Source organism: Argopecten irradians, chromosome 15 (genome assembly GCF_041381155.1).
Source record: "Argopecten irradians isolate NY chromosome 15, Ai_NY, whole genome shotgun sequence".
NCBI classification, from domain to species: domain Eukaryota; kingdom Metazoa; phylum Mollusca; class Bivalvia; order Pectinida; family Pectinidae; genus Argopecten; species Argopecten irradians.
This window is the reverse complement of record NC_091148.1, coordinates 15067008-15083693: the sequence shown is the minus strand read 5'-3', so window position 1 is coordinate 15083693 and position 16686 is coordinate 15067008.

Sequence of the window (16686 nt, the reverse complement as noted above, 5' to 3'; positions counted from 1 at the left end):
CTAGAATTTTACACTTTGAATCATTGAATTCAAACCTCCACTTAGTGCTGTGTACCTGACAAATGTTCAATAGGTGTTGAAGCGATCGTGAAGAAGTGCTGATTAGTGCAATATCGTCTGCCAGAGTTGGGTTCCCAGAGGTAATCCTACCGATAGAGGCACCGTGTTGGCTTTTTTCTAGACAATCGAGTAGGTTATCAATAAACGTTTGGTAGAGAAAGGTAGATAAGACACCACCTTGCCCGACTCCAGATTCAACAGGAAACCAATGTGACGTCATACCATGCCACGTCACGGCGCTTTACATACATATCCTTGTACGAGGCGCGAATGGGCTCTACTAAAGAATCAAAGAGTTTTAGTTGTATATCTATCGGAAGAGAAAGATTCCTGATTTTTTATATATAGAAAATATTGACTTTTGTGCCTGATCGATTAGTCTACGTCTCGCGTTGACAAAGTTCCCATTGTAATTAAAAGTAATTCCTAAATAAGTAAAATTATCTACATTTTCTAAAGTTTCGTTTTGCAATATAAATACATGATTCTGTTTACTTTTTTTCTTACAAAATACCATAACTTTTGTTTTATTTACATTAATTTTAAGCTTCCAAGTTTCACAATAAAGCTGAAATACATTTAAAGCACTTTGAAGACCTTCTGGACTTTCTGAGAATAACACAGTATCATCGGCGTATAAAAGAACAAAGATTTCAACAAAGATGTGAAGTTCGTTAAAAAGCTTATCTCTTACAGTTTCAGGTGGATGACTACCTAAAGAGGCAAAATAACTTGCTATGTCATTAAGGAACACGGAAAAGAGAAAGGGAGATAGGTTTTCTCCTTGTCTGACTCCAATTAAGCACGGGAAGAAATCAGACGTTCTGGAATTGAATTGAACACATGATTTGATAGTATTATACATGATAAAATAACTTTAAAACATTTACCATTTACATTACTGTTATGTAATTTTTGCCAAAGGCCTGCTCTCCAAACGGTATCAAATGCCTTTTTGAAGTCTATGAAGGTACAGTATAGTAAAGATATATAGATATGAGAATATGCAAAACGAAAACGTTATCTACAGTTGAATGACCTTTCCTAAAGCCTGCCTGGTTTCGAGATATTGAGTTAATTTGTTTTTCATATTCATTAAGGCGTTTATTTATTATTGAAGTGAATAATTTGCCAAGACAGCTTATCAATGTGATAGCTCTATAATTATCTGGGTCTTCCGGACTACCTTTATTTTTGTATATAGGTTTGATGATACCGACACTCCAACTATCCGGAATAATCCCCGTGTCTAAAATTATATTGAACAATTTACCAAAAACAGGGAGCATCTCCGGAGGAGAATTTTTCAAATATTCGTTCAAAATACGATCTGGGCCGGACGCTTTGTTATTTTTAGTAATCGAATAGCTTTCTGTATTTCGATCTCGTTAATCGGTTGATTCAGTGTATTATTGACCAGGGGCGTAGGAAGCGGGGGGGCAGGGGGGGCAACTGCCCCCCCCCCCCCCCCCCGTTCCCCAGGACGGGGGGGCAGACATGTCTTTTTTTGCCCCTCCATTTTCGCCTACTGAAATTTTCTAAAAATGCTTATTTGAATGAAAAAAGGGTCCTCCTGCACATTTTTCGTACTTCATTCTAGAAAATTTTCCGCTGCGCGGCGCATTTCCACAAGCACATAATGTCAAACCTTAAATAGTAAAAATTCAATACACACGAACTAGACTAAAGTGTTCATCAAGGGATTATATGTACTATTTAAAAAATGTCTCTTAAAAGATCAATTTGTTTATATGTCTTAGCGAGACAATTAATTCATTTTTTTATGTTACACAACAATGTGCCGATGGTGTGAAACCGGTATATTCAGATCGAGTAGGGTTGCATAATGTTATGGCGACACAATTATCATTTCTAAATCGAAAAATTACCATGTTAAGAACGCTTTATAATCATTAAAATACCTCTTAAAACTCATCTCAGCCATTCTAAATCGTAATTTTTTGCCCGGGGGAGACCCCCGATCCCCCCTAACACCAACTTCTCGCGCCTTTGAGCGCTCGCAAATTCATCAAAATGCATCGTAAAACTCATCTAAGCCATTCTAAATCGTAATAAGTTCCCGGGGGAGGCCCCGGACACCCCACCCCCCAAACACCAAAATCTCGCGCTTTCGGGCACTCGCAAAATCATCAAAAAACATTGTAAAACTCATCTCAGCCATTCTAAATTACAATATTTTTTTCCCGGAGGTCACCCTCAGACCCCTAAAACACCAAAATCTCTCGCCTTCGACGCTCACACGCTAATTTAGCCAATTTGCATATTCGTTAATTTCCTTTTAGTGACCCCACTGCTTATAAATGTGTACAAGGATTAAATTTAAATATATATGAAAAATGTACATAAAGCATGTATGGTTGGCAGTTGAATGAATCTCCTCCTGGAGGACCTTTGCCCCCCCATTACGTTTCATCTTCCTACGCCACTGTAGACATCATTATCGTTAACATCAAGGTTGTCAATTTCATTTATAACATTATTATTTTCTTCTTCAGATGTGTTAAGTTTTTTGAAATAATCATGTAAAACGTACGGAGCCCACGATGGGACATGGAAATATATTTATCAATCCGTGCACACGGTTTGTGAATCTGTTCGCAAGGTTTGTCAATCCGTTCGCACGGATTACTAATCCGTGCACACGGTTTACTAATCCGTGCACACGGTTTCCCAATCCGTCCGTACGGTTTGTCAATCCGTTCGCACGGATTATAAATCCGTGCACACGGTTTGTGAATCCGTTCGCACGGTTTACCAATCCGTGCATACGGTTTGCCAATCCGTTCGCACGGTTTGTGAATCCGTTTGCACGGTTTACTAATCCGTGCGCACGGTTTGTCAATCCGTTCGCACGGTTTGTGAATCCGTTTGCACGGTTTATCAATCTGTCGTGCCAATCCGTCCGCACGGTTTACAAATCCGTCTATAATTAGACTAGATCTATGCAGTAGGATTACTAACTTCACTGGACATGGGTTCAATTCCATTCTAAGGGTTAACACGGAGCTTGTATTAGGGATTACACGGTCATATAAGGTAAGGACATGCTACTTTCTCTTATCTAACCTTTTTGGTCAATTCTTTGCATTATTTTGTTTGGAAGAACAGCTGTATTCTACTTTCTGGTGATATAATCAAAATGATGTGAGAAAACATACCAGGTGTACAATTGTCACGTTTTTCTTCGAGTTTAAACGACGTTTTTATTCATTAAATCACCGCTTATAAAATGCTGAATATAGACAATATTGTTAGAAGATAATGGCTTATAATCAAATCCAGATTTTGGGATACATAAAATGTGGTATTACCGTGTACTGTCTGCAGTTTATGCAAAATGTTGTATTTTTTCTATTACAGTTATGGATGACGGATGCATGCCATCGGACAAGCGATATTTCGTCAAACATATCCATAGAATCGATTGATTAAAAAATCATAACTTCAGTTTTGATGTGGAATATGCACATTGGGATAAATCCTTTAAATCCTTTTAGCACCCACAGTTTCTGCAGGCTTAAAATACCCCTATAGATATTATCCACGGTGACACAACGGGCTTAATGAACTGTTAAGTACAGTGCAGATAATTGTCAGAGATAATGAATGATCTTAGTTCCCGACCAATGAAGGGACTTATTTCACTGATAAATTTAAAATAATAGGAGATTTCAGAAAAGATGGCGATGACGTCACACAAAGGTACATCCGGGCGCTCAAAGGTACAACTCCTATATCTGTACACATAAACATTGAGGGAACACAGCCGCTTGCGATGTTTGTTTACATTTTATTGTAATAAATAGTACAATCCGAGAACTATTGCGTTATTTACATTTCGAAAAGTGTAAATAAAAATATATTTACAATAATTTACAATATTAAACATATGGTACCATATATTTTACTCTGTTTATACTCCATTTTCGACCGCCACGAGAAAACACGGTCGCCATTACGTATAAACATTGACAGATATATTGCAAATATCAATTTGAAATTACATATTAAATTCAAAGTCACCCAAAATATAATTATAAGCAATTACTGTTTTCGAAGGGTTTCTTGATAAAACACCTTACGATGTGTGATTAGTACAAAATTAAACAGGTGTACAATTGTATTCTGGTTAATATTTTTGTCATCAATTTTGGGATTTAGTTTATAACATACAAATTCACGTTTTTCTTCGAGTTTAAACGACGTTTTTATTCATTAAATCACCGCTTATAAAATGCTGAATATAGACAATATTGTTAGAAGATAATGGCTTATAATCAAATCCAGATTTTGGGATACATAAAATGTGGTATTACCGTGTACTGTCTGCAGTTTATGCAAAATGTTGTATTTTTTCTATTACAGTTATGGATGACGGATGCATGCCATCGGACAAGCGATATTTCGTCAAACATATCCATAGAATCGATTTATTAAAAATCATAACTTCAGTTTTGATGTGGAATATGCACATTGGGATAAATCCTTTAAATCCTTTTAGCACCCACAGTTTCTGCAAGCTTAAAATACCCCTATAGATATTATCCACGGTGACACAACGGGCTTAATGAACTGTTAAGTACAGTGCAGATAATTGTCAGAGATAATTAATGATCTTAGTTCCCGACCAATGAAGGGACTTATTTCACTGATAAATTTAAAATAATTGAAATGCGACGTATTTAAATTTAAAGCAATCCTGAAATTTTGTGTAAATAAAAGTGAATATAAGACATCGTTTTAAATAGATCGAACAACGTCTTAGAATGTGACGTGACAGTCGGGGAAAAACTGAGTACATGTACATGTACCTTCGATATATGAGTAGTGCCTTATTATGCCATAGCCATCGAAAAGCAAGTTTCGAACTGGCAATTTATATAATTAGGGGCAGCCTGCCAGCTGACGCCTGATTCACAGGGATATGAGAATTAGTTACACTCTATATAACCATGGACACACCAGAGTGCCCACAGACCAATTTAGATGTTTTAGGAGCTAGATAAAAAATAGGAAAATAATCATACTCTATAGTTTGGTATCAGTGTCATAGTAACTCAAGCTACCTTGCTTGTCGGAACATTACTCGGTTGTTATGTTGACATTATTCAAGAATGCTACATATGTAATATCAATACCTATAATTCATTCTAAAGTTGGCGTAGCTATCATATTATTTCTAAACGCGTGCACAATACAGGAGCCTAAGAATTAGTTAAAGGAGAGTGGCCAAGTGGTTCAGATGTCCTGACATATTACCACAAACCTCTGGATCGCGAGTTCAAAACTTTCTTCCCTATGTATACAACTGTATTTAGTACAAAGAGGTATGATTTTTACCGATTTTAATCTAGACCCTTAAAACATATAATATACATTGCCATCCAAAAGGTCTGTTACAAGTGTCTAAATTCTGTATAAATAGTTTTGACAAAAATCCATGTGTAACAAAACATTTGGAGGGCAGTGTATGTCCAATATCACGAGTTTAAGTACATATGGACCATCAAGTCCCTGTGGTCAAGGATTACAAGATAAAGTTTCGTATTGTATTATTAAAACAAAGGAATATTAGTTAGCTATTGAGTTCTATAAGTAAAGTCTAGGTTCTCATATAACACTAGATAGAACAAAAATGGGTCCTTCTGCTCAAACTCCAACCAGGGTAGCTTTATTGAAATCAGGCGCATTTTGCGCTCAAAAATCCTGAAATTCTAATATTTTATATATGGCCATATAATAATGTAGAAAGCAATGTCATTTACAACGGCCAACTAACCAAAACCTAATCTGACGCCGACGCCAAGGTGATTCCACAAAACAAGGAATGTGTACCTAAATACTCTATGGTGTTTTACCAAATTCTGTAAAACATTGCTGCACACAACGATGTGTATGGTACATGTATATATTTTTAAAAAAAAACAACATATATCTGTGCCTTTCTGTGCTAAGTCATATGTACCTGTATATAAAGAATAACACAGTGCTTGGGATTTTGAGCACAAGTATTCGTCACATCTCCTTCGCCAACGTTGTCCACTCCTACTTGAAAGTACTCGCACCTCATGTTTCGAAATTTGTTACAACGCTCAGCCGAATAAGTTCAAAGAATATTATAAAAATAACCTTGAAGCTATTCCGAACTGTCTTTATACCAAACTTGATATCGTCTTTAGACGTCACAGTGTCAGATTGGTTTCCAGTCGTCAGTAAGCCCAACACAGGGATCTGATAATTAGTTACAGTTTATAGAAATACAGGTTACATGAGTCGTTGTTGTTGAATACAGAATATATTCCACATGGTGAGTTACTTGTTGAAAGTTACGAGCTTGAACTCATGTATGGAAAACATTGTATGACCTGTGTCTACCACAATACGTTTTAAAGGTCTAAATCTTACATTTGTATTATTCATGTACACCATGTAGAGTATGATTCCAGTCGACTTATTATATAAAATATACAACGACTGAAAATGGTTATACATGTATATAAACTAACTAATTTGCAGATGCCTTTGAGCTCCAACGTTCGGACGAGGACAATTGTACAATTTTAAAATTGAACGAATCCATGTACAGGTTGATGTTAAGAAACAAACAATATATTGTGTCCATTTAATACTAGATTATTATACATGTATTTCACCACTATATGAAGACGGACCATGTTACAACTCATTTAAATATTACTAATGTAAGTATTTTCATATATACAGATCAGCATACATACACTGATTATACATGTAACAAAAATGTGAAAAAGTAGCCAAAACAAATCGATTTATTGTGATAATCAATCAACTATCATTTGTAAAATAATGAGAAACATTTGTGTATCATTAGTCAGCGTACATACATGTTTTTTTGTTTTTTTTATTAAAGTCAACAATAAATCCATGGAAAATATCCCGTTTGACATAAAAACCAACAACATATACCTTTTCGAAACACCTTTTAATTTAAAAAAAAATAGGAATATAAAACGAGACTGATAATTTTGTAGAGTTGCAAAAGTTACAGGCCAAGTACCAAGATTTAGTATCAGACTACCAGCAACGAGGATGGAGAATGTGGTGTCTTCCTGTGGGGGTTGGTTGTCGTGGTTTCGTTGGGCAGTCTATGTGGAGGGCCCTGCGGATCATCGGCATCACTGGCATAGGAGAAGAAGATTGATAGGGCGGCTCTGTAGAGAGGCTGAGGTGGCATCAATGTGGCTGTGGAAGAAGAGAGGAACAGTGGAGAGGGCAACACCAGTAACATCAAGTTGTGTATGAACATTTACTATCAGAACAACAGTGTTGCTCATACTAGCGGACAGCTGAGTGGTTCCGGGCTGAGACCTGATCACCCCAGTCGGCGCACCTCCGGAGGTTGTAGTGAACAGCGCCGAAACAACCAAGGAAGGAGGATTCACCTGACGACGGGACCATGACGCATCAGTACCATCCAAGATGTATATAGGTAATATTAACACTACACTTATCATCATCTTCTGAACATTTTCAATAAAATGTTCACCTTCATAACGCGGGTCGCCTTGTGCTTTCCGCCTCGTGCTAATCATCGTGCGTTAGTTGACTATCACTGCGTCAGACGACAAAACAGCTCAATGAATCTTTTCTTCACATGTAGTTTTAAAGAAACTTTTTTTTTAGAATGGAAGTGTTTATTGGTCTTTGATCCGATTAGTGACAGTCGTGCGATGTCTTTCACCTTTGAGTTCGAAACCTATGTGGAGTGAGGCAGTTGTCAGGATTTTGAAACATATCGATGTTTTTCTCCCAATACTCTGGCTTTATTTTATCTCTCGATAAGACTCGTCCTTACATAGCCCTGTCTGATCTTATCCTTGATCACCAGACGAGCGTGACATTATTTTAAGGACAATTAATGATATGGTTCACTGATCAATGTCAGGTTTAAGATAGAGCCATTTTAGCATCACATTGAAACTCCGTCAACTTGTATTCTTCTTAAAAACTTTGGTATCGTTTTACCAACAGTATGTCGTCTCTCCGTTGAGTTACACAATAATATTTGACTACTTTTTCGCGTTATGGAAGCACGTGTCTTTGTTTTTGAATTGCCGTCAACTGGAATATCAAGTAGAAATTGTCTATTAGATGAAGTACATATACACATGCATTGTGTATATTTTTTAAATATTACTCTTTACTCTGTGATCTAGTTATTTAAAAAGTTAACATCAACTTCTAAGCATAGCAAATTCGATTTACATGTACTTATAACAGGTCGTTTACTTCATACTCACAAATTGAAAATAATCAATAATCTCGAAGGCATCAATTAAAAAGCACATTAAACGTTTTGTAAGATACATGTTTATATGTCTCCATTGTATTATCCATTAATTAAAACTGTAGATTTCCTTACCTCATGTTGCCGCCGTGCCCTCTATAATCAATTGACTCGAAAGTAGTCGATGGTTCAATGTTCTATGTACACGTCACGGTTTGATAACAGATCATTAGTAAACCGTGCGGACGGATTGACAAATCGTGCGGACAGATTCACAAACCGTGTGCACAGATTTGTAAACCGTGCAAACGGATTCACAAACCGTGCGAACGGATTTGTAAACCGTGCAAACGGATTCACAAACCGTGCGAACGGATTGACAAACCGTGTGCACGGATTGATAAACCGTACAAACGGATTCACAAACCGTGCGAACGGATTAACAAACCATGTGCACGGATTAGTAAACAGTGCGGACGGATTGCCAAACCGTGCGCACGGATTGGTAAACCGTGCGAACGGATTCAAAAACCGTGTCCACGGATTAGTAATCCGTGCGAACGGATTGACAAACCGTGCGGACAGATTCACAAACCGTGTGCACGGATTGATAAACCGTGCGATCGGATTCACAAACCGTGTGCACGGATTAATGAATATATTTCCATGTCCCTTCGCGGGCTCCGTAGTAGTTTATTTAGCCTGCCATGCTTGTTTTCTTCTGATATTCAACGAATTTAACAACTTCTTCACTGACCTTTGTTGGTTTCATGATAGGCCGAACACGTGGAAGCAGGGAACCATGCTGTTCCTCGTACAACTTTGCGATGTTTCGACAGGTGGATTTACAAACGCCGACCGCTTTAGATATATTTCCATATGACACCCCATCATTTTCACTACCCTTTCGCGTACTTTTAGATCGGTTCGTGGCTTTGACATGTCGACATATGATCGGTTGAACCGCTTCTAATTTTGGCTGTGATCGGTTGAACCGCTTCTAATTTTGGCGCAATTTTAGCGAGAGATTAAAATAGTAACGTAACGTTACACATATGTACTGGTAACTTATAAATGCACGCGTAGACAGCTTGGCGATCGACGATTTTTAGTACTTCCACACTTTATTATTCAGTAAAAAGTTCAAATTAAGAATTAAAATTAACATTTTAAATATACATTACTATAATTTTGAAACTGAACAGTTACACGTTTTAGCAGATACTTTCTTCTTGGCCTTCATTAATGGTACCAGTATTATTATGTTTAAATCAATATTATGTATTCTTCTACAGCTAGTATAACCTGATTGTGTTATCTCTTTCCATGTTTGATTTTTTTCCTTATCATATTATTTATACTCTGTCAGTCATGTTCGTCACAAGTGCTAGGTGTACTACGGAAAAAACACCCCGGATCAAAACAATCATGTATATTACAGCGCGAATTCTATATATCAGCGTTATTTATTTTTACGGCATAATACTTGTATTTTGCAAATATTAATTTTTCAGATGTTTATCTATTTGAACATTTGTAATTGTTTCGACGTACTTTGAACGTCCCGCGGATGTACAATTCAATCGGAACTCCTCGGGCATTCTTGTTTTCCGTGCTTGCGGGAAAGGAATCGATACACTAGTACTGTAACACAATCGTGCAATCTTATGATAGAACGGCAGTAACGCGCGGTCAAGGTCGTGGTGGTTTACAAACTTGGCTATGATGTTGCGTGGTTTTCCATCCCGTCGCGGACGTAGACGGTGCTTATTTTGGAACGCTATGTCTCCAGCACTTACTACCTCCAGCCGCTGATCGATAAAGGTTTTGAGAACCTCCTCTGTGTTCTCCTCGTCAACATTGCCTTCACCTGCGATTCCCGAAAATATTAAATTATATTTCATGGAGTGAGTTTGGAGTCGCAGAAATTGCTCCCTGAGCTCGTAGTTCTCCCGTTCGAGATCATTATTCATCGATTCAATGTATGAAACACGATCATCCATTTCATGGTGATGGGCCTCTTCCTTCGCTAGAATGTCGTTATGTCGCTTTACTTTAGAGGCAATATTTGCGAGTTCATTCTTCAATGAACACATACTGGTGTCAAGGGTTTCAAACTTGGTATTTATATCAAGGATATCAAGCTATGAAGGCGGCTAGGTGGAGGAGGGCTGAGTAGGAGGCGACCGAGAAGGAGGAGGCAGTATGGGTGGAGACGTCGATGTGATAAACTGGGGAAATGGTGGCGGGGGCCTGTTCAATGGGGACAACCTACGTCACCGGAAGTGATATCGGACACACAAAAACAATGAAAAAACGCCCTCTTCAAGATAAAAATCGGCTGAAATTATGACATAAAAGCAATGCATTTTCTAAATCTATCGTGCGTCAAAGACAGTGTATTGTTAGAGATTCTATGAAGCTATTAAATATCGTCAAACTAGCTCAGATAATGCAAACACCTCAACACAATATTTTTCGACAGCAGGGATATCGGTCACATTTTATTCAATAAAACGTTAAAAGTTGTAAATAAATAAAATTTGCTGTCACAAAACCGTCCCGTTTACTAATATGTAATATATGACTGTTGAAAGAAAATATTTCATTCATTACATCTGCTAGTGGAGAAACATAGACGGTGCTTAATTAGAAATTATGAAAGTGATATCGGTCACACTTAGAACTTTAGGGGTAACGGTCACATCCAAAGTTACGAAAACTGAATATTACAGCATTGTACATGTAGTCGTTATTTACGCATTCATGCAACTCCAATGGATACCCCGCCAAAATACTTTTATTTAATTGATTTTTCTAACCCACCATCAGCAAATGGTTGTCAAGCTATAAAAATAGCCTTCCCCTCATTGCTCGTCATCCGTTCGTCTTTTATATCTGTTATTTCTCTGAAAGTACTGGAGGGGTTTCATAATCCAGTTATGTATAACAGATTTCGGAATCAATCCGAAATCGATTTATTTCGATACCGCTACATGTATTTGCCAGAGAGTACAAAGGCTCTTTTTTAAATTTCATGTTTAGAAAGTCATCTTTCTTGATTCTTATAGATGGACTTGTTGCTATGGTTCAAATTCAACATGTGAGCTTAATACTTAATGAACCTTTCTGGAATTTTATAAGTACTACATATGCACCAATGGGAAAACGCGGTAGTCGATAACTTGAAGCTCGTTACCATGTAAACATACAATTATCAAATATCTTGTTCGATATAGATATTTTGATAATCATTTTTAACATAGGATTGTATTTATTAATGCTCATTTTTGAGACAGATAAGATTACAAAATAATGAATATTTGGCTATCTTGAAATTATTTGACGACCACGATGCTTTAAAGCATTCATATACATATAATTACTTTTTCACTGCAACCCTTATATGTATACTTACCAAGCGCATTTGATTTGCTTTATTAATTTGTTTGCATATGATCATTTGTGCTATTGTTTTTAAGATATATTTTAAGTACATTTTCAATCGTTACTGTGTGTTAAATCTGTGGAGAAGTTATTAGTGAACTGACATGTAGAACTGTACTAACGCTATCAGCTAAACAGCTAAAAACCCTCAGTGATCCTGTCTATCATGTATTCACGTATTTCTGTAGCTTATAGATCAGTGTGTTTTTTCCTTTTGTTTACATCGGATGCCTTTACATCTTTAAGTTTTATGTAGTTTCTTGTATATTGTCACTGCGAAGTTTTTAGATTATAATTACTTTAACACAGAAACGTACTTCAAAAGAGTACAATGGTACTCCATGGAGATGTAGTTTGTCTGCTTGGTAAGGGTTGCCTCAGTTCTACTTTGCTTCAGCAAACGTTCCACGCAAAGACAATGCAAGAACAAAGGGTGTGTACAAATACATGTACAGACAAAAACGAAACAACATACAGTGTACGAATAACCAAAGTATTCAGAAAAAAAATAGTTACGATAATAGTTAATGATGTATCATGTATCTCGGTAGTATTTCCTCTTTACCTGAATGATTAGTTAGGGAAAACAACGCTGCAATATTTCAGCAATCTTTACGAAGCGACAAACCATTTCAAAATCTTGACATATTTTCGGTGAATAAAATGTGACCAATAGCCACGCAGTGGAAAAAAAAGACGGACGGATGGAGAGCAATAGACGAAAAGCGATTTCAATAGCTCGCTTTACCATTTGCTGATAGGGGGTTAAATTATCGTCTACCAAGATCAGATAAATTCAACAAAAGTATTTTGGCGTCTTATCCACAGTTTTCGTAACTTTGGATGTGACCGTTACCCCTAAAGTTCTAAGTGTGACCGATATCACTTTCATAATTTCTAATTAAGCATCGTATATGATTCTCCACTATCAGATATAATGAATGAAATATTTTCTTTCAACAGTCATATAATACATATTAGTAAACGGGACAGTTTTGTGGCAGCAAAATTTATTTATTTGCAATTTATAACGTTTTAGTGATTAAAATGTGACCGATATCCCTGCTGTCGAAAAATATTGTGTCGAGGTGTTTGCATAATCTGAGCTAGTTTGACGATATCTAATAATTTCCCAGAGTCTCTAACAATACACTGTCTTTGACGCACGATAGATTTAGAAGATGCATTGCTTTTATGTCATAATTTCAGCCGATTTTCATCTTGAAGCGGGCGTTTTTCCATTGTTTTTGTGTGCCCGATATCACTTCCGGTGACGTAGGTTGTCCCCATTGCTGTTAGCTATAGGCTGGCCATTCACTATGGAGTGCACATCAGGTTGAAAATAAGGTGTACTGTGCGCTACATGTATATGTTCACGTGCCGGTTCGCATGACTGACTATGAACGGCGTGAACTATAGGCACGGGCATCGAGTTTGAACTGTTGACCGTTTGAAAATGTTCATTAAAAGTTACATATCCGGGTGGGAGAGAATTCTCAGTCATTTGAGGACCAAACAATGACCCGTGGGCATCGGACAAAACTTGAGAAGTCTGTAGGTCACCAGTTGGTATACAGGAACCCGACATACCTGACATAGCCACAGGGACTTGAAACGTAGGTTGTGAGAAAGTCTGTTGTGTATACATGTGTACTAGGCCTATATACTATATAAAAGGACAAGGGAACCAGCGGTTCGCTTGGAAGAGGTACGCCTGCCTCTACAAAAGTCGCCCGTATTCCGTCAAACATGGATAAATATGTACATATATAATACCAATACATTCTTAAATAAATTTTCGACATGGAAAACACAACTTCAATCACGAAATAATATATTAACATACCTTTATTTCACTATATTTACACTTGCTAGGCTTGATCACTATACGTAAGTACAAGCCGATTTTTTACCATAACTGCATGGTAACATTGAACTTTGAACTTGCGTATGAAAATATTCTATGCAACGTAAAGGGGCTACTTTTTTTAAAAGAAACACATGGCTTTGTTTACATTTTGACGTAACATTACGTGTATATTGCTGTTTTTCATAGAATTTGGGGAAAATGTAAACAATACATATATGTTTTATATTTATATATGATACAAACATTTTTAGAATTAACAATTGTATAAAGAAACGGGAAAAATATCCCGACCGGGGCGACGTGCAGCGCTTTCATTTTTGTTAAAAATGATGGATGTCAAATGTAAACATTACCTCTGTGTCTGTGTCCTACGATCGAGTCTTTTGGGTTGACGGGCGTGAGACCCACTGACAGAGATAGGTCAGTTATAAACATATTCTCTTGTCTTTGTTCTTTGAGAATTTATCATGTGTATTATAAAACATGCACCGCTTGTAATCCACGTGTTGACAGTCACACGTCACCACAAATACATTGTATCCATCGAACACAAGTGAATGTTACAAGCAGGAATAACAGAAATGAGAAACCAGCAGCTAAATTCAAAACACAATTTAATTATATATAAAATATTATACAGAGATGGTTTACAATATCTAAAGTAATTGGTGGTGGTACAAGAGTAATACGATGATTTAAAGTGTTACTTATCTGTATGCGAATGTCCTGGTATAGTCCTTGATCCTTCCAGGTTTCAAAATAACAATAATCACAAATCCACGAGGAAAATGAATGTCCACAGATAATTTGTAAAGTTCCAGGCAATATGAATAAATCCACAAAAAGTGTTGTAATAATCCACAGATAAAGTCACAATAGCTCTCCCAATAGAATCTAATATGGCACTGTACAATTCTTGATATGTCCCTTTACAGGTCTCATTACAGTTCTGATTAGCTTTGGACAGTTGGAGTATATATATCTAAACCCTAATTCAAGACTACTGGAGAACCTTCTACTTCTAGAAATATCTAACTAAAAACAGTAAACAAATAAACACACAGAACTTTCTGGAAATAGATCATTCTAGATCTCTACTTATAATCAACATGTTTACAAACATATTTGTTTATACATGATAATATTCTAGAAAGTTCTATAACCTAAATCAATTATATGACCTTTATAGGATGTATTGATAATAAAGCTAAGGGAGTTATCTCCCTTATCTCATAACTACATGTATTTAGTGTCATACATAACACACCCCTCCTTAAAGAAAAGAAAGTTTTCTTGAAAAGGAAACTTTCTTGACATATCAAGTCATATTTAAATCCTTGATAAAGCATCAGCCAGAATATTGTCTTTCCCTTTGATATGTTTGATGTCAAGATTGTACTCTTGCAAAGTCAAACTCCACCTGAGAATTCTTTGATTTTTGTTTTTCATTTTCCCAATGAATGTCAAAGGGTTGTGGTCGGTGAAGACCAACACAGGCACAGCTGTAGTGCAGAGATACACATCAAATTGGTTTAAGGCCAAAATCAATGCTAAACATTCTTTCTCAATGGTGGAATAATTTTTCTGGTGTTTGTCAAATTTTCTCGAGAAATAACAAATTGGATGGTCAATTTGTTCAGAACCTTCTTGCATCAAAACCGCACCAACACCTACATCGCTGGCGTCAACAAACAGTTTAAACTGTTTATTAAAATCTGGAGCAGTCAGAACTGGTGAGTTTGATAGTATGGCTTTCAATTTCTCAAAGGCAGACTTACATTCGTCTGACGAGACAAATTTTACATTTTTCTTTAACAAAGCAGTAAGTGGAGCTGCTATAACAGAGAAATTTTGACAAAATTTTCTGTAATATCCAGCCATACCAAGAAATATCATCAGCTCTCTCTTGCTTCCAGGAGTTGGAAAATCTATAATTGATTCTACTTTGGCCTGAACAGGTTTAACCTGCCCCTGTCCTACAACATGGCCTAAAAATTCAACAGTTGCATGACAAAATTCACATTTCAATAAGTTTACAGTCAATTTCATGGTAATGAGGCTTTCGAAGAATTCACGAATCCCGCGTAGATGGTCTTCCCACGTGTCGTGGTAGTTGATGACGTCATCAATGTATCCATCACAGCCTTCCAGGTCTGATATCACGCTGTTAAGAAGACGTTGAAATGTTGCCGGGGCATTCTTCATACCAAACGGCATAACTTTGTACTGGTACAAACCTTGTGAGGTTACAAATGCCGACACTTCTTTAGCTCTTTCTGTTAATTGCACCTGCCAATACCCTTTCAACAGGTCAAACTTGCTTACGTACTTGGCTTTGCCAACTTTGTCAATACATGAGTCAATCCTTGGAATTGGATAAGAGTCTATTTTACTGACAGAGTTTACTTTTCTGAAGTCAGTACAGAACCGGCATGTCTTATCTAGCTTTGGTACCAGAACACATGGAGAGCTCCATTCACTTTTGCTTGGTTCAATAATATCATTGTCCAACATGTATTGAATTTCTTTCTTTAAATGTTCTTCTTTCAAAGGATTGACACGGTAAGGATGTTGCTTGACAGGTGGCGCATCGCCTACATCCACGTCATGATAGATAGCATCTGTTTTGCCTGGTGTATCCGGAAACAGATGTTTACACTCAAGTATCAAATCTTTCAGTTCATTTCGTTCCTTTTCTGATAGATGACACAGTTTCTTGTCCAAGTTCGCAAGCACATCCGAGTTCCGTAACTTAACACCACAGTCTAAACCTACATCTTGTACACCACCATCTAAGTCTAATTTACAAATATCAGCTGTACTTTCACTTTGTGATGGTACAGAGGCCAAAGTAGCAATAGGTTGCGAGGTCTTGCTCTCTTCTCTATCTACATATTTCTTAAGCATATTAACATGACATAATTGAGTTTTCTTGCGCCTCCCTGGAGTTTGTATAATGTAGTTAACATCATCGACCTTTTTCTCCACAACATAAGGTCCAAAATATCTAGCTTGCAAAGGC